Genomic DNA, 25,667 nt, shown 5'->3' on the forward strand with positions numbered 1-25,667 from the left:
GAGTAACTTCAATTTCCCTATCTTGCTTCCTGTCATAATTTTCTTTCTAACCCAGAAAAGCAGAATGTTTATAAAGTACACAAGGTATACTGCTTGGCCTACATCTGCTATAGTAAACATCTACATTTCCCAGCCCTCTTTAAGGCCTTGCATAGAGCAATTCCCAAGGTAGCATCTCCTAAGATGTGTTCTGTGATGCACCTGGAGTAAAGTGGTCCATCAGTCAATAGGTTGAGGACAGTACATGTGATATCCACTCACAGAAAGGTACCACTCACAGAAAGGTTAGTGCATTAGGGCACTAACAAGGCCTATAGTAAAGAAACCCAGTATTTCCTGTATGTATTTAATTGCAGGAACTCTTTGTTTGAATAAGCATGTTTCTATGGCAATACTAGCTGAGGGTATTGCTTATTTTTTATTTAACAATTGTTCAGTGGGTGGTATGTGTAAAGTAGGTGACTGTGTCACAGAAAGAAGGAATAATAGGGGGAGGGTTTAGTGCATTCAATGTACAGTTTCAAAATATTCAATTCTATAGAGGACAAGAAAAGAAATGGCTGGATGAACTCATAAGATACATCAAGTATAGATCAGTAATTAGTAAGTAGAGCATGTATGGATTAAACATCAATGAAAAGGGCTACAAGATCCAAGAGTACATGAGGTAATAACATACCTGCGGGGCACCTGGGCACTAAATATTCAATGATACATTATATATCAATATTCATGAGTCCTTAATTTGACCACCCACTAGTGTTACCTACTAGTGTTCCACGTGCCGTCCATGGCTGTTCAACAGACTATATGACAAGCTACAATTCTGACTAATTGCATCTCTCTAACAGAGCAAGTATTATTGACCCAGGATCCACTTGTTTGAACCTCAACTCTAGTCTTCATGTCTGCAGCAGGAAAAGCTGATGCAGCTGAGATAGAATACATATAACATAGTATGGCCCAGGATAGTCCTATCGATGCCACCCGTTCCCTATCCTACGTGTTTAACTTGACCATTCTCCCCCCCCTTGCTTCTCACAGTGGTGTACACTGATTTAATAAAAAGTGTGATCCATGCATTTCAATTGGGTATGTGAGCCTTTATATGAACTCTAGGATAGCCTGCCTACTAGTGTACTTGGAGCCTACTCAATTTTCCACATGACAGAGTGACACACACAAAGATTTTTAAAATATCTAATATACATAGTCAATAACATTGATAAACGTAGGTTACATTGATCAGGAAAAACCCCCACAAATTATCAATGGTAAGAATGAGAGAGATGACATTACTACACATTATAAAGACACTAAAAGAAGACTAAGGAAATATTATTATTAACAACTTTATGCTGATAAATTCAACAACTGATGAAAGGGACAAATTCCTTGGAAGGCATAAACTACCAATACTCACTCAAGAAGAAATAAATAATCTAAATGGCCTTATCTGTTAAATTGAACCTTCTCACAATAGTACAACCACTTTGGGAAACAGTGGGGCAATTCCCTAAAGGATGAAACAGACTGACTTATATGACCCAGAAATTCTATTCCTAGGTATATACTCAAGAGCAATGAAAACATATGTTGACACAAACACTTGTAACAAATGTTCACAGCAGCGTTATTCATAATAGCTAAAAAGTGGAAACAAATCAAATGCCCATTAACTGACGAATGGTTAAACAAAATGTGGTATACCCTCACAGTAGAATATTATTTAGCCATAAAAATGAATGGAATACTGATACATGCTATAACATAGACGAACCTTGAAAACATTATGCCAAGTGAAAGAAGCCATTTACAAATGACCACATTGAATATGATTCCATTTATATTAAAGTGCAGAATAGGCAAATCCATACAGGTTGCCAGGACCTGGGGAGAGTGGGGGAAATGGGGACTGACTCCTGATAGGAACAGAGTTTCCCTTTAGGATAATGAAAATGTTATGGGATTTGGTTTTGGTGATAGATGCATAATTCTGCAAATATAGTAAAATCCACTGAATTGTACACTCTAAAAGGGTAAACTTTATGCTCTGTGAATTGTATCTCAATAAAGCTATTATTAAATCAATCTTTGTAATTTACCATATTAAAGACAAAAAAGAATCATATGAATAGATGCAGAAAAAAATGTGACAAAATCCAACATCAATTCTCGGTTTAAAAAAAAAACAACACCTTAGCCAACTAGGAATAGAAGGAAACTTCCTCAACCTGTTATAGGGCATCCACAGCTAACATTATACTAAATGGTAAAAAAAACTGCATTCTTTCTAAAATTAGAAACAAGGCAAAGATTTCTACTCTCACCATTTCTATTCAACACTGTACTGGTTCCAGCCAGTGCAATAAGGTAAGAAAAAGAAATAAAAGATGATTAGATTGGAAAGGAAGTAATAAAACTATCTATTCATAAATGACATAACTGTCTATGCAGAAAATCTTATGGAGTCTACAAAAATCGGTATTAAAAATAATAAGTGAGCTTTAGCAAGTTTTCTGGATATAAGTTCAATATATAAAAATAGTGTATTTTTATATACTAGCAAACAATTGGAAATTGAAATTAAAAACAATACCGTTTACCCTACTACCAAATATATCAAATGCAAAGCAATAAATTGACCAAAATATGTATGTCCTATACTCTGAAAACTATAAAATATAGTTGAGAGAAATTAATACCTCAATAAATAAAGAAATATTCTATACTCATGGACCAGAAGACTTAATATTGTGAAGAAGACTGTTCTCCCTAAATTTATTCAATGCTATCCTAGTCAAAACTCTAACAGTTTTTTTCATGTAAAAATTGACAAGCTAATTCTAAAATTTATTTGGAGGGGCTCATGGGTGGCTCAGTTGGTTGGGTGTCCAACTCTTGATTTCGGCTCAGGTCACGATCCCAGAGTCCTGGGATTGAGCCCTGTGTTGGACTCTGTGCTGAGCATGGAGCTTACTTGAGATTCTCTCTCACTCCCTCTGCTCCTCCCCCCATTCTCTCTCTTTCTCCAAAAAAAAAAAAATTTTTTTTTTTTAGTAAAATTCATTTGGAAATGAAAAAGACATAAAATAGCTAGACAAATTTGGAAAGCTAAGTAATCAAGATAGTATGGTATTGGCATGAAAACAGATCACTGGAGAACAGAGTGTGGAAATAGACCAACATATATATGGTAAATTGATTTCCAGTGAACATGTAAAAGTGATTTAGTAGAGAAAGGATCCTTGGATTAGAATACCAAAAGCACAATCCATAAAACAAAAAATTGATAAATTGTACTTCTTTACAATTAATAACTTCTTTTCTTTGAGACACTATTAAGAGAATAATAAGACTAGTTACGGACTTAAAGAAAATATTTGTAAACTATATGTAGGACTTGTATATAGAATATATCAAAAAGTTTCAAAACTCAACAATAAGAAAAGCAAACACCCTAATTAAAAATAGGCGAATGATTTGAACAGACAATTTATCAAAAAGATATATGGGTGGCAAAAACACATTTACAATGTCATTAGGGAAAGTCAAATTATAATCACAAAGAGGTATCATTACACATTTATTAGAATATCTAAAACTAAAAAGACTAACCATACCAACTCTTGTCAATGATGTGGAGCAACTGGAACTCTCATGCTACTGATGGAAATACAAAATAGTACAACTACTTGGAAAATAATTTGGTCGTTTCTTAAAAATTTAAACATACCCACCTTAGGGCCCACCCATTCACTTCCAAGGAGAAAGTATATGTTTTTTTTTTAATTTTTTTTTTCAACGTTTTTAATTTATTTTTGGGACAGAGAGAGACAGAGCATGAACGGGGGAGGGGCAGAGAGAGAGGGAGACACAGAATCGGAAACAGGCTCCAGGCTCTGAGCCATCAGCTCAGAGCCTGACGCGGGGCTCGAACTCACGGACCGCGAGATCGTGACCTGGCTGAAGTCGGACGCTTAACCGACTGCGCCACCCAGGCGCCGAAAGTATATGTTTATGCAAAGACACGTACACAGATGTTCACAGAAGTTTTATTTCTAATACTTCAAAACTGGAAACAACCCAAATGTTCATCAGTAAGTGAATGGATAAACATATTGTGGTGAATCTACTGAGTAATTGATACCCTCAACAATGGAATACTAGTAATCAATTGATACACTCAACAACATGGATGAATCTCAAAATAATGCTGAATGAAAGAAGCCAAAAAAAAAAAAAAAAAAGAGCATACCATATGATTCCATCTGTATGAAATTCTAGAAAATGCAAGCTAATCTGCAGAGGCAAAGAGTAGACAGCAATTGCCTGAGGACAGGAAAAGGGATTACAAAAGGATATAAGGTAACTTTTGGGAGGGTATGGATATGATCATTTACTTGATTGTGGGGATGGTTTCACAGGTGTGTACATGTTAAAACTTATGACATTTTATAGTTTAAATACATACAGTGTATATTGTGTGTTAATTATCTCAACAAAACTATTAAAAAGATCAGAGAACAGGGTTTTCCAAAGTAAATGAAGTACCTATTTAAAAAAATAATATTCAATATTTATTGAGCGTTTTTATATACCAAATTCTATTCTAGTTAAGAGTTATTACTTCCTTTCATCTTCCCAGTAACCTTATAAAGGAAGTACTATTATTTCCATTAAGTAATTCACTCAAATCCCACAAGCCAGTGAGATGTTAAGCCAGAATTCAAACCCCGGACCATTTGACTTTACTACCCATAATCATAACCACTATATAACCTGGATCCAGAAGGCCCTCAAGGAATTTGGAGTCCAGTGTAGAGACAGATACCACCCTCCAGCCTACAAGAGAGTAAATGAAAGGGAGAAAAGGGGGAAATTTGGTGAAGATTAAACTAATCTCTTGATAGGTCCCAAACTAGACCATTGACCTAGTGGCATAGGCAATGCTCTGGATAACAGAGTCCTGGTGCTTCTGTCAAGTCACTGGACAAGGAAGGGGTTGGGGAAGGATAGGAAGCCTCTGTCTAGACTAAAGGAGATTGACCATGCACATTCAGTTCAGGCAGTCCCACCAGTCAGGGCTCCTCCAGTTTCTGCCCATGTTAAGACAATCATCAGAAGCAACTGAGCAGACATTGCCTTGACCCATTTCAGGAGTTCCAAGAGAGGTTTCTAATTAGAAGATCTAAGATTTAGAACCGGGATGAGCCCTTTCACTGCTCGGTATTTCCACCTCCTCATCTCTAAGATGGGGAAGTTGAATTAGGTGTTGCTGTGGTTCCTTCTATGTCTCACGGGCTTTGTCCTGGCCTGTTTTTATGGTTTTCCCAAAGAGTATGAAGGCTCTGATGGGGATCCATGAAGTGTCTAGAAGGGTGACTTTACTTCTCTCAGCAGCTCTGCTGACTACAGGGAACTATACTGAGATTATAAAACAACACCATTAAATAACTAGAAAGGAAAATCATTAACGGCAGATGCCTTTATATCAATAGTTACTTTTGTGATTATCAAAGTAATAGATATTAATTATAGACATTTCAGAAAATACAGACTGTGAGGAAAGAGTTAACACAGCATTTCTGGTTGCTTGCTCCTTACATGTCTTCAAGAGACCCATGATTAACCCTTGGCAGCCCTTAGAGTGTTCTTTATATTGGTGGTTGATGACTTACATACACCAGGACCAATGGATCATACCATACGTGCTTCTCAGGGGCGCTTTGCACAAACATCAAGATCAATGATGTGCACCTAGTTTCATTGTTAGGGTTGGGTTTTGGTTACCATAGTTGGTTGCATACATAGTAGGATATACTTATGTGACCAGCCCCCTACAAAAGCCTTGGACTCTGAGACTCAAACAGGCTTCTCTGGGTAAAGACATTCTATATATGTCCCTGAAAGTTAATGGCGAAAGAAAGAATACTCCTGTGTGGCCTCCACACTCCTGTGTGGAAAGACACTGAAGTCTGTGTTGAATGTCTGGACCCCATGAGTGCATATCTTTTTCCCACTGCTTTTGCTCTATACGTTTTGCTATAATAAATCTTAGTGAGTATATAACCTATTATTGAGTCCTGTGGGTCCTTCTGGTGAATCACTGAATAACACAGAGATAAATATATAAATACACACATATATATAAATTAACCCAAATCCTTATACTTGGAGATAACCACTTGGCTAGCTTTAAAAACAAGGTTTTGGGGCGCCTGGGTGGCGCAGTCGGTTAAGCGTCCGACTTCAGCCAGGTCACGATCTCGCGGTCTGTGAGTTCGAGCCCCGCGTCAGGCTCTGGGCTGATGGCTCGGAGCCTGGAGCCTGTTTCCGATTCTGTGTCTCCCTCTCTCTCTGCCCCTCCCCTGTTCATGCTCTCTCTCTGTCCCAAAAATAAATAAAAAACGTTGAAAAAAAATAAAAAAAAATAAAAACAAGGTTTTGACCAACCAAATCATCTTACAACACTTGATCTTAGCCAAAAGGCCGAAAAGTGATCCAAATCATCTTACAGAAGGCCTTCTAAATTGTGAGAAGGCAAACAAAACTGCTAATTAAATTGGTAAATTGTACCATGGAGTGAAGATTAAATTTTATGGAAGCCCCGTGTTAGGATTTACATAGTTTTACTGTTTTAAATGATTACCAAGATTTACTGAACTTTACTTTTGTGACATAATAATGGTTTCATATATGACTTTTCAACTTTTTTTTTTTTTTTAATTTTTATTTTTGGGACAGAGAGAGACAGAGCATGAACGGGGGAGGGGCAGAGAGAGAGGGAGACACAGAATCGGAAGCAGGCTCCAGGCTCCGAGCCATCAGCCCAGAGCCTGACGCGGGGCTCGAACCCACGGACCGCGAGATCGTGACCTGGCTGAAGTCGGACGCTTAACCGACTGCGCCACCCAGGCGCCCCCATATATGACTTAATCATTAATTCAGAATCCAACTTTTAATCTTGATTGGGTTCCTATGGGAACAGTTAGGACACTTTACAAGAAATGGCTTTATAATACTCCCCAAGAACAGGTTGTGAAAAGCAGAGACGGCCTGTCTCCCTAAGAGTCTAGGGAGATGATGGGTGGGGGAGTGAACGAGACCAGCTACCCTTCCATGTACCCATCATTCTATAAATCACCCTTTTTTTGGCAGCTTCCCTCTATGACCTTAGTAATAAAAATAATTAATAATAACTACTAACATTAATGAGTACTTATTCTGAGCCAATCACTATTCTAAGCACATGTTTTCTCTTAATCTTCACAACAGCATATTCAGTAAATGCTACTATTTTCCCCTTTATAAAAATGAAGATACCAAGGCTAAGTATAATTAAGTAGCTAGTTCATGAAACTAGTAAATTAGATGGTACTGGGACTTGAACCTGAACTCAGGTCAGCTGCCATACTTCATGTCCCCTTATGTTTAAACAAATGAGATGTCACTGATATAAATGTGTTTTAGAGTTAGGTTTTATATTAGGGTTTTCAGGGAAACAAAACCAACAAGATACACACACACACACACACACACACACTCACACTCACACACATTCACAGATTTATTTTAAGGAATTGGCTCACACGATTGTGGGGGCAGACAAGTCTGGAATTTGCAGAGCAGGCTGGCAAGCTAGAAATTCAGGGAAGAGTTGACGTTGTAGTCTTGTATTCAAAATCTGAAGGCTGGAAACACCCAGGTTTCTTTTAAAAAATTTTTTTTTTCAACGTTTTTTATTTATTTTTGCGACAGAGAGAGACAGAGCATGAACGGGGGAGGGGCAGAGAGAGAGGGAGGCACAGAAGCGGAAACAGGCTCCAGGCTCTGAGCCATCAGCCCAGAGCCTGACGCGGGGCTCGAACTCACGGACCGCCAGATCGTGACCTGGCTGAAGTCGGACGCTTAACCGACTGCGCCACCCAGGCGCCCCTGGAAACACCCAGGTTTCTATTTTGCAGTCTTGAAGCAGAATTTCTTTTTCTTCAGGAAACCTCACTTTTCGCTCTTAAGGTAACTACCCACATTATGGAAGGTAAAAAAATCTACTGATTTAAATGTTAATCACACATAAAATGTAACTATCATAGTTCTGATTTTTCTCTTTTGAAGAGGAAAGGGAGGGTGGATCCCCAGATGTGATTTACTCAAGACTAACCCCAAGATGAGCCTGTTACCCAGTGAAAAACCAGTCCCATGAGTTGGCAAGCCTCTTAGCCACAGCCATGCAAGTGTGGCATTGGCCAGAAGAGGGCACTGCCTTCTACTTGTGTAACATTTGTGCAACCATCTGCAAGGGAACTAGGAGGATAGAAAAAATGTTGACACTACTTTCAATTACTGTATTTTACAGTCCCCGATTCATTTTAGCACAACCTTTGGTAGAATAAATGCCTGTGAACTTTTAGTTGTATCATAAGACCAAAGCACCTCATTGACAATATTCACACTTTATGTTCAATAACGCAGGAAGACATCGGATGATGGTGTCCTTCTGCTTTCCTGGTGCATTATAATTGGTCTGCTCAGGCAGCATCAAACCAGTTTTTCCCAGAGTAGGCCAACTCAAGCTGATGCAGGGGGAAAGAAAAAGCTGAGGCATTGGCGACTAAGAGAAAGAACTGGGAGGACCCCTGGGGCTCCGGGCAGTTGAGGAAACTTCTAGCAAGATTCATAGGATAGGTCTGGGAAGTTACTTACTGTGTTTGGGTTTGAGACAATAACACTACAGGCCCCTTTGGCAATACTACTCAGTCTAGCTGAGCAGTTAATCTAATCTCTGGATTCTTAATTGGGAGTGGAAATCCACATAAATACAGTTATTCTTTAGTTCTCATTGATAATTAAAAATTCCCCTTCCCTGCTTGCATTTTAATGAGAGCTTCCATTTGTGCAGCTTGAGATTTTGCAGAGGCCTTTTTCATCCCACAGCAAGTAATAGAGCAGGTACCAATTATTTCCAATTTACAGTTGAGGAAACACAGAGGTTAAGTACCTTGCTCTGGCTCCCCTGTAATCCAAGCCTGGAAGGAGACCAGAAACCTGGGGCCTGATCTTAGCTTTGTGTTTTGTCCCCTACCAAAAATACATTCCTGGGGCGCCTGGGTGGCTCAGTCTGGTTGAGTGTCTGACCAACTCTTGATTTCAGCTCAGGTCAGGATCCCAGGATCAGGCTCCACAATCAGCGTGGAGCCTACTTAAGATTCTCTCTCACGCATGTACTCTCGCTCTCACTCTTGCTCTCGCTCTCCCCTATTCTCTCTCTCTCTCTAAATTAAAAAAATAAAAAATACACCCCTAACTCTCATTTACTGCTATTCCAGGGTCCATTAAAGATGCATATATGCAAACACTGTGAGCTGATAATTCCACTTGTAGGAATGTGTGCAATAAAACCCCATCAACATAGAATGGATAAATAAATTGTGGCATATTTCTTTTTTTAATGCTTACTTATTTTGAGAGAGAGGGCACATGAGCACATGCAAGCCAGGGAGGGGCAGAGAGAGAGGGAGAGAGAATCCCAAGCAGGTTCTGCACTGTAAGCAAAGAGCCCAAAGCGGGGCTTGATCCCACAAGCCCCTGACCTGAGCTGAATTCCAGAGTCAGAGGCTTAAGCAACTGAGCCACCCAGGCACCCCATCTGTGGCATATGTCTATCATGGAATACAATATAGCAATGAGAATAAGTGAAGAAGATCTACACAAAATGTGAATAAATTTCACAAGTATACATAAAGTTCAAAAACAGGCAAAAAATATAAAGTGTGGAAAGTTAGGTTACTGGTTATACCTCAAAGGACTAGTAACTGGGGGAGGAGTGGGTACAGAGGTCTTCTGGGGTGACTCTAACATTCTACTTTTTGATCTACATAGTGGTTACCAGGGTAACATAGGTGTGTTCACTTTGCACAAATTCACCAAGCCATACATTTACAGTGCATGCACTTTTCTGTATCTGTTACACTTCAAGAAAACAATTTTAAAGCCCTGATTCGTCTAAATGAATCACCTTTCCATGAGCAAACATCAGGACTGCCCACATGAAGCTTATCCTCAATTACACCAGATTTGTTTGTTGCTCTGTTCTAACAGTGACCACATCACCATTCCTCAGAGTTTCCAAAGCATTGAGAGAGCAGGTCAACAAGGGTCTTTGCATTTGTGCATGCAAGAATACATTTCAGGAGGGCTGCCACCTAGGAAGTTCAGCACCTGCCTCCAATACTATGAGCATGTGTTCTTTCTTGCGTGTCCATAAAGTAAGGAAGAAAGAACTAAGCAGGATAAGCCAATCACAGAAAACATCTCATCCAAATGCAAAAGTTCTCTTGCCTATGTCCCATTTTAAAAGTTCTTATTTTTGTATGGAAGGTTTCACAGGTTTGCCTGTCACCCTTGAACAGGGGCCACACTAATCTTGTCTGTGTCGCTCCAATGTTTTCAGGAGATGTGCTGCCAAAGCGAGCACACCTGTCTCATTTTTAACAGCCAATGACACTAGCACCATTTTTCAGGAAAAATAAGAAACCTAACCCCTGCATCCCAGGGTGCAGACAGCACCTCTAAACAAGAGGGCATAGGGCAGCAATCAAAACTGTTCCAAACTGTGGCAGGCCCTAGTGAAGTGAGAAATGGAACCCAGGGTACCATCTGCTTCTCATTAGCTCTTATTTCTTCTTGAAGGAACAAGGTGTTTGAAAAATCTTTTTTTTTTTTAATTTTTTAAAAAATTTAGAATTTATTTTTGAGAGAGAGAAAGTGAAATCAGGGGAGGGGCAGAGAGAGAGAAACACACAGAATTAGAAGCAGGTTCCAGGCTCTGAGCTGTCAGCACAGAGCCCAACGTGGTGCTCGAACTCAAGAACTGTGAGATCATGACCTGAGCCGAAGTCGGACACCCAACTAACTGAGCCACCCAGTTTTCTACACTGGTGCTTGAAAACCTTAAAAGACAAAAGTACAACAACATATTAGATCAAGGGTTGGCAATCTCTGTCCATGGGCCAAAGACATTTGGTTCAGGGTTACACACACACACACACACACACACACACACCATACTTTCTCAGCTGCTTTGGAGAGCTCCTACCACCACTGCAGCTCTTGTATCTTCTACATCAGTGATTCACTGCTGTTTCAGTCCTACACTCTATCTCAGGGGAGAAAGACTGAGAACCACCTAGATAACCACTTCCATACTCTCTCCAACTGGATTGTGTGTGAAGGAGCTGGCCCTCTTTCTTTCCTCCCAGTGGCCAGAGGGACACCAGCTGTACTTTTTGCACCTTTGCAACCTTTGGTGGGGTTGTCAGAATTCTGGTGGCTGGTCCATGGGCATGCTGCGAACACAACCACAGAAAAACAGGGTGAGAGAAGAAGCCAGGACTGAGCCAGGGTGGTGTTCTTCCAGGGTCTAAATGAATCCTGGAGGTAGCAGAGATCCTCTGGGTATGCATACCTGGAGCCCAACACCAGGAATTTTCTGGCAGTGGCAACACTCAAAGCCAGGTAGATGACACAAAGACACATACACAAAGAAGCTCATTGCAGCATTGTCATTATAGAGAAAAATGAAAGGCAACTGAAGCCACCAGCAACAAGCTGTGTTCATTATATGATATCGTCATATACCATGGATTATCATGCAGCCATGAAAAAGAATGAGACTGCTATATATTAACTAACACAGAAGGTGGTCTACACCTTGAAGTTAAATGATAAAGGCAGGATGGGGAAAACTATATATCGTGTAATTCCATTTATGTATTATAAAATCCTGAGGCATGCACACAGTCTCACACCCACTAGAAAAAGATCTAGAAAGATACACACCAAATTATTATCAGGTTACCTCTGGGGATGGGAATGGAAACAGGGAAGTGAGGGAGAACTTTCCAATATTGAAATTTTCATTTATATATTATTTGTTTATGATGGACCAATAATAGTTCTTTTGTAATTTGAAAAAGCATCTTAAAAAAAACAAGACTATGGGAATGGGTTATGGAGGAGGCACATTTGATGTGGGTGATCAGCACAGCTAGAGGCTTCTGTGACTCAGGCCCAAGGGCTGGGAAGTAGACTCTCTGAGAGCTGGGAGAGAGACTCCAAGCTCCTGATTATACAGGACTGTTCCTTTTTTCCCCCTTTCTGTTCTCCCTCTTTGGGGTCATGTGCTCTTGGCTCTCTTTGGATCGCTTCCAACTCTATGCAGCCAGAGGAGAAGGGCCCCTCCCTCAGAAGATCCAGGGAGGATGACTTGGGCCTACTTGGCCCTAAGCCTTATGAAGAAACCTCCTCTTTACCTTGGTGCCCATTTCCTCAGGGCTCTTTCCCTGGACCTTTGTATCAGAGCACAGGATCTCCAGAGGCTGAGGGAAAAGGGCCACAGCACTTGGCAACTTTTAGTGTAGCCTTCTGGGGCTCTCCACCCAGATTCCACCTTAGAATTGCCTGGGGAGCTTTGAAAAAATATAAACCTCAAATATAGACATATATGTTGAAATAGAGAATAAATGTTTTGTTGTGTCAGCAAATGACCAACGTTGGGTAAAATAGAAATTTTCATCCATTCCAGAAGGTGTGTAATTGGTTAAGAACCTTTTGATAAGTCGTTGGACAATATTAAGAGTCTAAAATAGTTTCATATTATTTTGTCCAGTAATAAAACTTCTGGAAATTTCTCCTGGTGAAAAGCAAAATGCCTCAAATAAGGAAAATTTATGTGAAGAGTTCTCTCATTATGTTTCCTTTTGTAAAAGCTAAAAATCAGAAGCAAACTAAATGCTCAACAAATGTCAGGTGAATGGTTAAATAGGTGTACTCCATGGAACATTTTGTGACAATTAAAATTGTAATGAAAATTTGCAAAAGTCAGTTAAAATGTAGTAATGACGAAGGGTGCCTGGGTGGCTCAGTTGGCTAAACATCTGACTCTTGATTTCAGCTCAGGTCATGATCTCATGGTTCGTGAGATCAAGCCACACGATCTCATAATTCTCTCTCCCCCTCTCTCTGCCCCTCTCCTGCTTGTGTGCTCTCCCTCTCAAAATAAATTAATAAACTAAAAAAAAAAAAAAAAAAAAGAGGTTCACTGCTAGGAAGATTCTGGCTCTTTAGGAGAAGGTGCTGCAGCCAATTTGCTGTTGGGCCAAAGGAAACAAATGCAAATTGAATAGGAGAAAGAAGCTCAGGAAAAGCAGACAGCAAAAAAGGTTGATCATCAGAATATAACGATCCTTTTATGGCCCAACATTCTGAAGACCTCAGAAGAAGGGTAACATAGTGATGTGGCATGATTGGTGGGGCACCAAAGAGCCCCCTGCTTATAAATGTCCTCATCTGGTGCTGTGTTGCCTGTAATTCCACTATTAGGCTAACTCCACTTGGGTTATTAAGCATTGCCCATTCTTTGTTGCCCTCTTCTAAAACATAGACTCCTGAGAGGAATAACACTTTGACTCGACAACAATTTAGTGGAATTAGTTCATGATTTACTCAGCCAATTTGAGTACCTACTCTGTGCTTGGTATTACAGTAGGAATTGGGATACTATGGAGGGATGACCTCATTAGGGTGACTAAGACTTAGTTCAAGTCAGAAGTACCTACAGAACACCTCCTGTCACCTGACAAGGAGCTGGTGCTGGGACAGGAGGAAGACAGAAAAATGCCCAACACTGTCACCTCCCTCAAGGAGCTCACAGCTTTGTTGTGGGGGGGGAATCCAAGAACACAAAAGACAGAACAAGCAACTGCTTATTAAACTACTAATATAATCAAGGGCCGACATGAAGAGTGGAGCTCAGAGCCTTTGTGTCAAAGAGTCTTTTCAGAAGCTTTCATGATTGAACCACACTAACCCTTTTCATTAGGGAGCCTGGAAAAGAAGCTATTATAACCCAACTGTTTTCTAAATATTAACATGGGTGTGACTTCCTGGTTCCGAGACCTCAACTTAGTTTCTACCCTACATGCTATAGCTCTGGGTAGACTGAACACTACTGAAAGGGAGCTATTCATTAAGCATTAAGCATTAAGCAGGGTGCTTGGGACCCACCCACCTTCTCTTCCTGTGCCCCAAACTGGCCATTTGCCACATGTGGTGGTGGGCTGAGTGGTTTCACATGTACTAAACACCCACAAGATACATGGTTTCTCTCTATCATAGTCATGCTCACAAGGTACCCTCATGAGAAAAGCCTCACCAGCTTCTGGCTCCAGCTGTCATGGGAAGGAAGGATTATGACAGTCACCCAAGTCGGGAAAGGAAGCAAGATTTAGAAACAGAAGAACAGGTGTGGCTCAGAATCCAGGCATCAAGCAGGACCAGACGGGACGATATTACCAAATTTTAAGAAGGAGACTTTTCATGAAATTATGTGCCTTTTTATGAAACTATCTTTAGTAAATTGTGTGATCCTCGAAGCACATTCCAGGCCAAAGGTCCTTCGGGGCTGGATCAAAAGCCCAGAAGGAATGAGGAATGTAGGCTAGTGCAAGAACAAATCAACATGTAGCCCAGAGGAGGGGCAGAGTCATTGGCACCACAGGTCAGAAAAGACTGGAAGCAGAACTGGAAATCAAATCTGGCATTGCCAAGAAAGAGTAGACAAAGCAAAATCTAAGGCCAGGTACTGTGGTGGCACAAGCCTCGAGGGGGAGAGCACAGAGTAGGGTCCAAGTTGAAGATGTGTGTTCGGATCCAGGGGAGCCAACTGATGTCTACAGACTAAGCAAAATACTGGAAAAGTGGTTGCCTCTGGTTTGGGGGATGGGGGTGTTGCTGACTGGGAAGAAACATGAGGGGACTTTCTGAGAAGATACAGAGATGAATGTCCTATATCTTGAAAAAAGTGTGGGTTACACAGGTATATCCATTTGTCGAAAGTCACTGAATTGTAGACTTGGGGTTTGTGTACTTTAATGTATGTTAAGTTTTACCCCTCAAAACTGTAAACTAATTAAACTCTCATTAGGCTTACTTTAAGTGGTGCTAGGGATTAGCAATTCTGAAACTATGATTTGTGTATTCTTGACCTTGAGGCTAATGGGAGCCAGATTTCTAAGTGCTGGGGAAAGAAATTACAAATATGGAAAAAGCATTTGTTGTATTAGAATTGGAGTTATTAGAATAAGTATATATTATGTCATATATATCTCCAACATATTTCTAATATATATCTATGCCTCTATATGTATCTATTTCCATTTGTATATGTAATATTACCTAATTCTGTCTGGTAAGAGGCCTAGAAACAGTGATACACCAGTAAGAATGAGCACTTTTAGCACCCAGATCTTGGTTTCTAAATACCATTACCCACTAAAGGAACTAGCGATTCTTGAGAAATGGCTTATTCTGGGGCTGTGGGCAGGAAAAGTAGAGGATGAGCCTGGAACATCTTATTTTGCAAGAAGGTAAGGAAATGATCAAAGAATCATGAAAATATGTTCAAAAAGACTCAAGAGCCAGCGGTAAGAGGCTCCCACTCCCTAATCTGGAACAATTTTAACATCAAAATAAATAATATTTATAATGGATTATACTCCACTGATAGCCTAAGAATCATGTTCATATAGATAGATAGATAGATAGATAGATATAAATGTTAAGGGAAACCTCTTCATTACAGTAGAATGCAAAATGAGAGTTGTAGAAAATCATCAGAGGATGCCAAAATGGATGGGTAAAAGTTTGATTTAAAAAAGGATAATTACAGGGGTGCCTGACTGGCTCAGTCGGTAGACCATGTGACCCTTGATCTCAGGGTCATGAGTTCAAGTCCCACATTGGTCATTGAGCCTACTTAAAAAAAAAAAAAAAAGGGATATGCAATTTTACTACTAGGTATTTACCCAAAGAATTCAAAAATACTGGGGCGCCTGGGTGGCTCAGTCAGTTAAGTGTCCAACTCTTGGTTTCAGCTCAGGTTATGATTTCATGGTTTCATGGGTTTGAGGCCCACATTGGGCTCTGTGCTGGTGGTACAAAGCCTGCTTGGGATTCTCTCCTTCCCTCTCTCTCTGCCCCTCCCCCACTCACTCTGTCTCTGTCTCTCTCAAAAATAAATAAATAAAATTTAAAAATTAAAAAAGAAGAGAATACAAAAACACTAATTCAAAGGGATACATGCACCCTGATGTTTAGAGCAGCATTATGTACTGCAACTGAATTATGGAAAGAGCCCAAATGTCCATTGACTAATGAGTGAATAAAGAAGATGAGTTACACACACACACACACATACACACAATGGAATATTACAAACTGTAATAATCAAGAAATATTACTCAGCATAAAAAAGAATGAAATCTTGCCATTTGCAATGGCATAGATGGAGCTAGAGTGTATTATGCTAAGGAAAATAAGTCACTCAGAAAAAGACAAATAGCATATGATTTCACTCATGTGAAATTTAAGAAACAGAACAAATAATCATAGGGGAAAAAAGAGACAGAGATAAATCAAGAAACAGAGAACAAACTGATTGTTACCAGAGTGGAGGTGAGTGAGGAAATGGGTTAAACAGGTGATGGGGATTAAGGAGTGACCTTGCCATGATGAGCACTGGGTGATGTATGGAAGTGCTGAATCACTATATTGCATACCTGAAACTAGTATAACATTGTATGTTAACTAACTGGAATTTAAATAAAAACTTTAAATAAATAGGATAATTACAGAGATGTAAAGTATGCAGCAAATGACTTAATGAAAGAGAAAAATAATAACTTCATAGCATCAGATACCACTCTACCAAGTCATCAGGGCTAAGATCACTATATAGTTACAAACCAATATCCCATATCACATGCCCCCGATTAGGATGCTTGGAGAAGAGCACACTATCAACTCTGTGGTATTCCTGCCAAAAATGCATAACCTGAATCTAATCATGAGAAAACATGAGGCAAACCCAAACTGAAAGACATTCTACAAAATAACTGGCCTGTACTTTGTTTTTAAATGTTAAGGTCAAGAACACAATGAAAGGCTAAAGAAATGTCCCAGAATAAAGGAAAATAAATAGACCTGACAACTAAATGCTATGTATAATCTTGGATTTGATCCTCAGGAGAGGGAAAAAAAAGTAAGGACATTTTGGGGGCAATTAATGAAAGACATAGTAGTATTGTATTAATGCTTAATTGCCTGATTGTGTAACTGCACTGTAGTTATTAAGAGAATGCCTTTTTGGAAAATTCATACTGGAGCCAATAGGAGCACATCTCCATCTTCAATGGGAGAGGAGAGTGGGAGAGAAAGAGAGAGAATGATAAAGCAAATAAGGCAAAAATGTAAACAAACAAATCATAAGTTGTAGAAGTTCCTTGGACTGTTCATGTAATTTTTCAGTAAAATTGAAATTATATCAAAATAAAAGGATCTCCCCCAAAACGAAACAAAGCAAACAAATGTATGGGTGTGGTCAGCAGCCTGGAGGCCTATGCTTCCTGCTAGGACCAGAGCCAGCCCAAAGCGTGACCATTTCAGTGCCTGCAGGAGGGAAGGGTGGGGAAGGGGGGGGTGGTACCTGCAGGGTAGGCTGAAATTGGCAGTCAGTAGTATTATGTAAATTCTGTCAGCGACTAGACCACAAGCTGGGTGCAGTTCCTGGCAGGGCCATCCTGTCCTTACAGCAGAGAGGCCTTACAGCTGTTTTGTGTCAGATGATTCATAGATAACATGCAACGGAGAAGAATCATTGGTAAATGTGTGAACTGTGCTCAGATTTCAATTTTTCATAAAACAGATTCTTGTTTAAGTCTTCTGCTTTTGTTATAGCCATCAGGAAATAGAAATGCGTTTGCATTTTTGCAAGGAGGCCTGAACTTTTAAAATCTGGTAAAAGAGTTTAAGGTTCAAAGATTTTAAGGTATAATCAGTTAAGATTTTCCCTTTTAGTAAGAGTAGTAATTAAGGCATAAACTTTCCCTAAGCAATTTCTTTCCAAAAAGAAGCATACATTTAAAAATAATTCATTAATATATCTTCTATGGCCATTATTCAAAGCTTGGCCTTCTGCCATGGCTCTAGAACACAGTGATTTTTTCTCTGTCATTTCTTTTTTTGGCCAAAGATTCTAAGAATCTCTGAACTGTTAATTATATAATTTCCTCTGGTTTGTCCCCCAGAAGCTTAACAGTCAGATTTTTTCCCCCAGCAAATTGAATGCCCCACAAATCAAAGACCAATTCTCTGAAAGTAAGACAGGCTTCTTCACACGACCTTTAGGTGGCTATCAACTGCCTTTTCTCTAAGAGGTAGCCACTCTGCCTGCTCCCTTCAAAATCAATCCCATTATGTAAGTTCTTCCTAACCTAACTTACACCTCCTGGCTGTGCCTGGGAAGGGCCAAGAGTGACTGCAACACTGGGGAGTGGAACCAGAATTCATCTTCCCTTTCCCTCTGCCTACCTATGGGGAGCATTTCTAACAACCATCCAGGCTCACTCCCAGGCAGCCCTTACTGAGGCCGGGTGGGGGCGTGAGGGGTGAGGGGGGCAGCACGTAGCCAATGCTAGAGAAGGCACTGTCCCCCCAGGAGGGCCTGGAAAACACAACTCATTAGAGCTAGGCTGAGTCATCAGGGTGTGGAGGCTGTTGGACCACATTCTTGCAACATAACAAGCAAACAGAGTCCAGGCAGAGAACATCTCGACTGTGGATTCTGTAATACTTTTCAAGGCCAGTTCACAAAGGCATTCAGCAGCACTGTGAACGTGAAATAAAAGGCATACAGAACCACAGCTCCAAACTGAGGCCGATTGGAACTACACAAGATTAGGTTAGCCTGTAGCTGACCAGGACAACAGAGGAAGAGGTCTCTTCTGGGACCTGAAGGCCCTGGCAGACGGAAGGCATGAACCCAAGTGAGTGTCTTGCCAGCCTTTGGTCTCCAGGATTAACTACTCTTGGTCTTGAACTCCTAGCTGGATAGAATTTACTGAAGCAGAAGGTAGCCCTTCTTACCCCTGAGAACCCAGGCAGAGAGGAAAAGTGCTTTGAAACTGAGATCTGTTTCCAGGGTATAATTGCTTCAGTCTCTGAAACTGGAAGACCAGGATCCATTTTCTTAGAGGCCAACAGCAGCCTGAGAGGCAAGTGTAGTGGAGCAAGAAGAGTCATGCAGACAAGTTGAGCCAGGCCTAACTTATTTTCTTTGAGGCTCAAACCCATTCCTTTCAGGCAGTGGTCTGGAGGCAGACACCTGGCTCTGAGACCAAACTAAATGTTCATCCTTATGAAGAAATGCTTCTAATAGACCAAAAGGTGGGATCCTGCAAGAAGCAAAAAATGCCAAGACTAACGCACTGGTGTGATGGCCACACCCTACCTCCCCAACCAGACATCTTAAACCTGACATTTAATAAGCCATGAGACACTTGTTTTCACTCTCACCATCAAAGTATAGGAAGACAGATGCTCTCTGCCTTTTTGCCTTTGGGTATTTTTCTCCTGCTTCCTGAGCTGTGCTGGGGAGAGACAGAGAAGAAAAGGAAGGAGAAACCCAGGAAGATGAGAGAAATTCTCCCCATCCTTTAACAGATTTCTGTTCTGCTCCTGTGGTTGAGGGGCCAGGGCCTGGGCTGGCTTATCTGTTCTACTCACATTCTGGTCATTTTCTCTCTAAAATAAGGATGGCCAGCACCTCCACTTGTGTTAAATGTTTCTGTCCGGGGCCTGTATACAATCTTGCAAATGTGTCACTGGTGGCAAGGAGGGCCGGGTGTGGTTGCAGACAGACAGACGCAAGTCCATCTTTGCCTCTGGAAAAACAAGTTAAGAGGCACACTTTCTAAAGGCAGTCAGATCCCTTCCCAGTTCAGTATATTTGACTTTGTTATGGGATACAGAAGAGATGAGAACTAGCATTTGGGTGGGGGCGGCTAAGTGTGCTGGACACTTTAGCTATGTTCTCCCTTACTCCCCCAACAATTCTGAGGCAGGTGGTATTGTCCCCATTTTACAGATGAAAAAACTGGTGCTCTGCATTTGATAGGGTACTAGCTACCAGACCTTAGGTAACTGGCAGAATTAGGATTTGAAGCCAATTTGTATGTACAAAAGCTGATATGCTTTCCACGGGTCTGTGCATACTGTTCTTTGTCATCCCTGGTCACCCAGTGTTTCTTACATCTTTCCTGATTTGTCAAAGATTGCCAGGAGTGATTGAGAGGTCATGATTTGACTTTCATTTCTTAATTTTATTTGATTTGAATTTTATTTTTTTATACAGTTGACCTTTGAACAACATGAGTTTGAACTATGTGGGTCAACTTACACACAGATTTTTTTTTCAATAAATACAGTACAGTACTGTAAATATATTTTCTCTCCCTTATGATTTTAATTTTTTTTTTTTCAACGTTTATTTATTTATTTTTGGGACAGAGAGAGACAGAGCATGAACGGGGGAGGGACAGAGAGAGAGGGAGACACAGAATCGGAAACAGGCTCCAGGCTCCAAGCCATCGGCCCAGAGCCTGATGCGGGGCTCGAACTCACGGACCGCGAGATCGTGACCTGGCTGAAGTCGGACGCTTAACCGACTGCGCCACCCAGGCGCCCCTCTCCCTTATGATTTTAATAACATTTTCCTTTCTCTAGCTTACTTTATGTTAAGGATACAGTACCTAATATATATAACACACTAAATATGTGCTGGTTGACTGTTGATATTATTGGTAAGGCTTCTGGTCAACAGTAGGATATTAGTAGTTAAGTTTTAAGGAGTCAAAAGTTATAGGTGGATTTTCAACTGCACAGGAGGTCAGTGCCTCTAACCACTGTGTTGTTCAAAGGTCAACTGTATACTTGGATTTCATTTTAAAAAAACATTTTAAACTATTTTTTAAAACTATAATTAAAAACATACACAGGGCACCTGGATGGCTCAGTTGGTAGAGCATGCAATTCTTGATCTCAGAGTTGTGAGTTCAAGCCACATGTTGGGCAGAACCTACTTTAAAAAAAAAAAAAAATGTTAGCTAGCTACCAAATTAAAACACATAGCACAATAATAGAAACACTACCACATAAATTTCTTTTCTTTTCTTTTTTTTTTAACATTTATTTATTTTTGAGACAGGGAGAGACAGCATGAACAGGGGAGGGACAGAGAGAGGGAGACACAGAATATGAAGCAGGCTCCATGCTCTGAGCTGTCAGCACAGAGCCCGACGCGGCGCTCAAACTCACGGACCTCGAGATCATGACCTGAGCCGAAGTCGGCCACCTAACCGACTGAGCCACCCAGGCGCCCCCAGCACATAAATTTCTGCTGACAGATTTTTGAGCAAATCTTGGTCCCTCCTTCCTTTCCTCTCTCTCTCTCTTTCTGTCTTTTGGCTAACAGGGACTTGAAGTATAATTTGTCTACAGTTAAAATGCACAATTTTTAAGTGTACAGCTCATGAATTTTCACATATATGCACTTCATACAACCACTACCCATATCAAGGTTTACACAATGTTTAGCATTTCAGAAAGTTCCCTTGTTCCCCTTTCAAAGTCATTAGCCCTTGCTACCCTCCCACCACTAATCTGACTCTATCACCATAGACTAGTTAATCAGGTCATTGATTAGGAAGCTTATGGGTATGCACTGGCCTTTTGTGTCTGTTCCAAGAATGCAGTGCTCGGTCAACTGTCACACAAGGCTCAAAAGCACCTATTTGGTCCATGTTAGGTCACAGTGGGCTTTCAAACAAATGCATAACCTGCCACATGGCTCTCCTGCTTATAAAAAGTGTTGGGTAGGATTGCCTGAGTGGCTCAGTTGGTTAAGCATCCGACTCTTGACTTCGGCTCAGGTCATGATCTCACAGTTCATAGGTTTGAGCCCTGCATCCGGTGCTGTGCTGGTAGCATGGAGTCTGTTTGGGATTCTTTCTCTCTCTCCCTCTCTCTGTGCCCCTCCCCTTCTCGCACTCTCTCTCTTTCTATCAAAATCAGTAAATAAGCATTAAAAAAAGTGTTGGATATTCCATTTCTGTATCTAAGACAAGAAATTCAACAATCTTAATGATTTGATTTATAAATTAAAAATGTTTTGGTATTCCTTTTTCAAACTTCTGGGTCTGTTTATACAATAGATGACAAAGCAAACTGATTTAAAAAATATATCTGGGGGCGCCTGGGTGGCGCAGTCGGTTAAGCGTCCGACTTCAGCCAGATCACGATCTCGCGGTCCGTGAGTTCGAGCCCCGCGTCAGGCTCTGGGCTGATGGCTCGGAGCCTGGAGCCTGTTTCCGATTCTGTGTCTCCCTCTCTCTCTGCCCCTCCCCCGTTCATGCTCTGTCTCTCTCTGTCCCAAAAATAAAATAAAAAACATTAAAATAAAAAAAAAAAAAAAATTAAAAAAAAAAAAAAATATATCTGTTTTACTCTTTGCAACTAAAATTATATATAGAAGTGAATTAAATGCCAAGCTTGGCAATGGTTATATCTATATTAATTATTATTTTTTTAAATTTTTTAAGGTTTATTCATTTTTCAGAGACAGAGAGACACAGCATGAGCGGGGGAGGGGCAGAGAGGGAGACACAGAATCCGAAACAGCCTTCAGGCTCTGAGCTGTCAGCACAGAGCTCGACGCAGGGCCCGAACTCATGAACGGCGAGATCATGACCCGAACTGAAGTCGGATGCCTAACTGACTGAGCCACCCAGGCGCCCCTATTAATTATTTTGAATTTTGGTATTCATCAAAACAATAATTTTCCTTCGTATATTAACTTTATAATTGAATGCTAAATAAATTCTAACTTAAAATATATACAAATTATCTTGTAAATATTTTTAAATTAGGGTTCATTTAAGATTTGTCTGAAGAACTTATACTAATAAAATGTTTGTAACCCACATCCTAGGACATAATTTGTCTGGGCATAAAGACTTGGCCCTGAAAGTAGCTAGATTTTTCTTCCTGACAGCCATTTACCTCAGGCTTACATTGTTCTGAACTGCCCTGTTTTATTCCTGTCCAGTTGGAAGCACTTTCTCTACTTGCGGAAGCAATGGAAACAAAGTACGGTAAAACCTTGGGTTGCAGGTAATTTGTTCTGCAGTTGTTCCACAAGATGAGCAAACATTTCTGATTAATTTTAACTTGATAAACAAGAAATGTCTTGCAACAGGAGTAGTATGTATGCTGAACATCACATGATCACAATGGTTCTTCTCTCTCTGTCTCTCTTGCTGTGGGACTGTGGGTGATCTTCTCTCATGCTCAGATGCTCGGTCTCAGGCCATGGTGTTTGGCAGAAATCGGTGATTTTTCAGAATGTTGGAAGATGCCCACAACTGGCACTAGTGTATTTTTTGTCACTTCAAAGCACCTATGGACAGTCCTTTGCTTTTCCATCCAAGAGTAAGCTTAGGAATGCTTTGCTTCATTCTAAGTCAGGTGCCTTGCAGATATAGACCCTTTCCTCTGCTGCCTTATTGCCAGTTACATTAAATACACTATATGACAAGAGTTTAATTCTGTACTATAGTCAACACCTGTGTGAGCATATACAATGGCCCCTGTGCAGAAAAATTCCATTGAGCTGATAGATAGCAGTGATTCCATTAGTGGTAGTGAAAGTTGTCCTACACAATAACCCTCCTCTCTTGTCTCCCTTATACCAGCCAAAGGTTTTCAAAGGTAAGTGCAGCTTAATTTATTTTTCTTTATATTTTGTATTTTATTATTTTGTATTATATTACAGTATTATAATCATTTTTATATGAATATTTTTGTGGAATGAATCATCTGAGTTTCCATTATTTCTTATGGGGAAATTTGTTTTGATAAATGAGCACTTTGAATTACAAGCATGTTACAATTATGCTCACAAACCAAAGTTTTACTGTAGTTACCACTCCACCACCTTCACCAGGAGAGCCTTACCTGTGCCCTTCCTTGTAAAACTGGTTTTAGAAAGCTCCTTTTTTGAGTGTGTGTGTGTGTGTGTGTGTTATTACTAGCATTTGGGGATTATCATTCTTGCTCCCTGTGGGTAAACATTACTTTTCTATTGTTAAAGAAAAAAATGAGACCATTTTCAAAAGTCATTTCCTAAAATAAAGTAGGGTAGGAAGGCCTGGCCATGAGGGCAATGAGTCATCAGAAGGCAGCTTGGAGAGAACGTGGGGCTTTGGGCATGAGCTAGGGAAGCCTTGCTTAATCCTCACAGGACTCACTTCAATGAGCCAAATAGGATGTCAGGCCCTTCCAACTTGAGAAAAGGACCTAGTGAGCAGTTTAGATCTAGTGAATGTATAAGAAGGTCAGCTGGAGAATGTTGGAGGTATAGGTGGAAGGCAGACAGGTCCTAGGATACTGGCTAGGGCCACTCAGCTGCTGGAAAAGTAAGATCCAGAAAGCTACTCGGACTGTCTGAAGTTTGACTAAAGGCAGAACCAATCTTAACTCTTGGTTCTGCCTTTAGGTAGATGGTAACACACATCACAGGCACATTGCACAGGGACAGGAGCTGGTCCAAGCAAAGAAGGCCAACTCTAGTTGGTGTGGGGACCTGAGGCCCTGAGAAGAATCCCTGGGCTCCCAACCTAGATTAGATTCAAACAACTTCAGAGCACAAGGGCCAAAAGGCAACCAAGAGGCCCTAACCAGAGTGAAATCTGAGAAGTTTCTGGAAGAGGCTGCACAGGCCACAGTCAGACAACTAGGGCAACCCAATCCCTCCCCTGTCTGAAATTGGAGATTATGACTCTAGTATCCAACCCTGAGGCAGTGGATGAGTAGGAGGATGATTTCCTAGATAAAACCTAAACCAACAAGTCCCACTAGAGCTTCTACAAAGGAATTAGGGATGCAGGAACACAAGATGCCCAGTCCTACTTGCATCAAAGTATGACATCACCAGCTACTATAAACTAAGTTTCGCTCTGGTTAACTGCCCTGTCATTTGCTACCTTTGTTATCTTCTATTTCTCAGTAATCAGCGGTGCATTGCGGTGATTAAGAGTGGTCAAGAAATCAGACTTCCTGGCTTTATATTACAGCTTTGCCACTTACTAACTGTGTGAACTTGGTTTTTAAGTGTCCCTGAGTTTCTACTTCTTTATCTGTAATGTTGGAATAATGATAGGACCAACTCAAGAGGTAAATGTGATTAAATGAAATCACACATGTAAAGCCTTTGGCACAAGATGAGGATTCAACAGAAGTTTGCCTGTGGTGATGGTGAGGGTAGACATAATAGCAGCAGTAGGAGTAATGGTAGTGACAAACCAATGAGCAGTCGTGGACTCATCTCAGGGGTGGGAGGGTAGAAGAGTAGAGAGGTGGTGCCCTGTAAGCTTGGGTTGCAGAGGAATCTGACAGGAAGAACTTCCTACTGTGGTAAATCTAGGGTTCCTCATCATGCAAGTTGGCTCCCCTCAGCCTGCCAACCGCTCTGGAAGTCCTCCCTTCCTTCAGGTCTTTGCATTGGAACCATCTCAGTGGATTCTTCAGTGGGAACCTGACTGATCTAATACCTGATGGTGGTTGTGTGTCTTTCCATCTGTCTTTCATGATGGTCCTCAAACCAGCTCCTTCACCCAACTTTCCTCCTTGGATATGGGCACCAGCATTTTCCGAAGGACCTGAGTATGACTTTCAGTCAACCCTGACTGTCTTTTTCCCCTCCCTCTGAGCCC

At 40.7% G+C, this 25,667-nt stretch overlaps 1 long non-coding RNA gene and 1 other non-coding gene across 2 annotated transcripts in view; both read right to left on the reverse strand.

The window, feature by feature from the left end:
- Positions 1–8,618: 8,618 nt before the first annotated feature.
- LOC131518095 (uncharacterized) overlaps positions 8,619–25,667 on the reverse strand; it is a 36,234-nt gene continuing 19,185 nt past the window's right edge. The window contains exon 3 of the long non-coding RNA XR_009264906.1: positions 8,619–11,348. This is a non-coding gene — a long non-coding RNA (uncharacterized LOC131518095). The remainder of the gene's footprint in view (positions 11,349–25,667) is intronic.
- On the reverse strand, positions 10,368–10,477 carry LOC131518377 (U6 spliceosomal RNA). Its single transcript, XR_009265061.1, has one exon. It is a non-coding gene; the product is annotated as a U6 spliceosomal RNA (small nuclear RNA).

The sequence above is a fragment of the Neofelis nebulosa genome, chromosome 7 (assembly GCF_028018385.1).
Source record: "Neofelis nebulosa isolate mNeoNeb1 chromosome 7, mNeoNeb1.pri, whole genome shotgun sequence".
NCBI classification, from domain to species: Eukaryota; Metazoa; Chordata; class Mammalia; order Carnivora; family Felidae; genus Neofelis; species Neofelis nebulosa.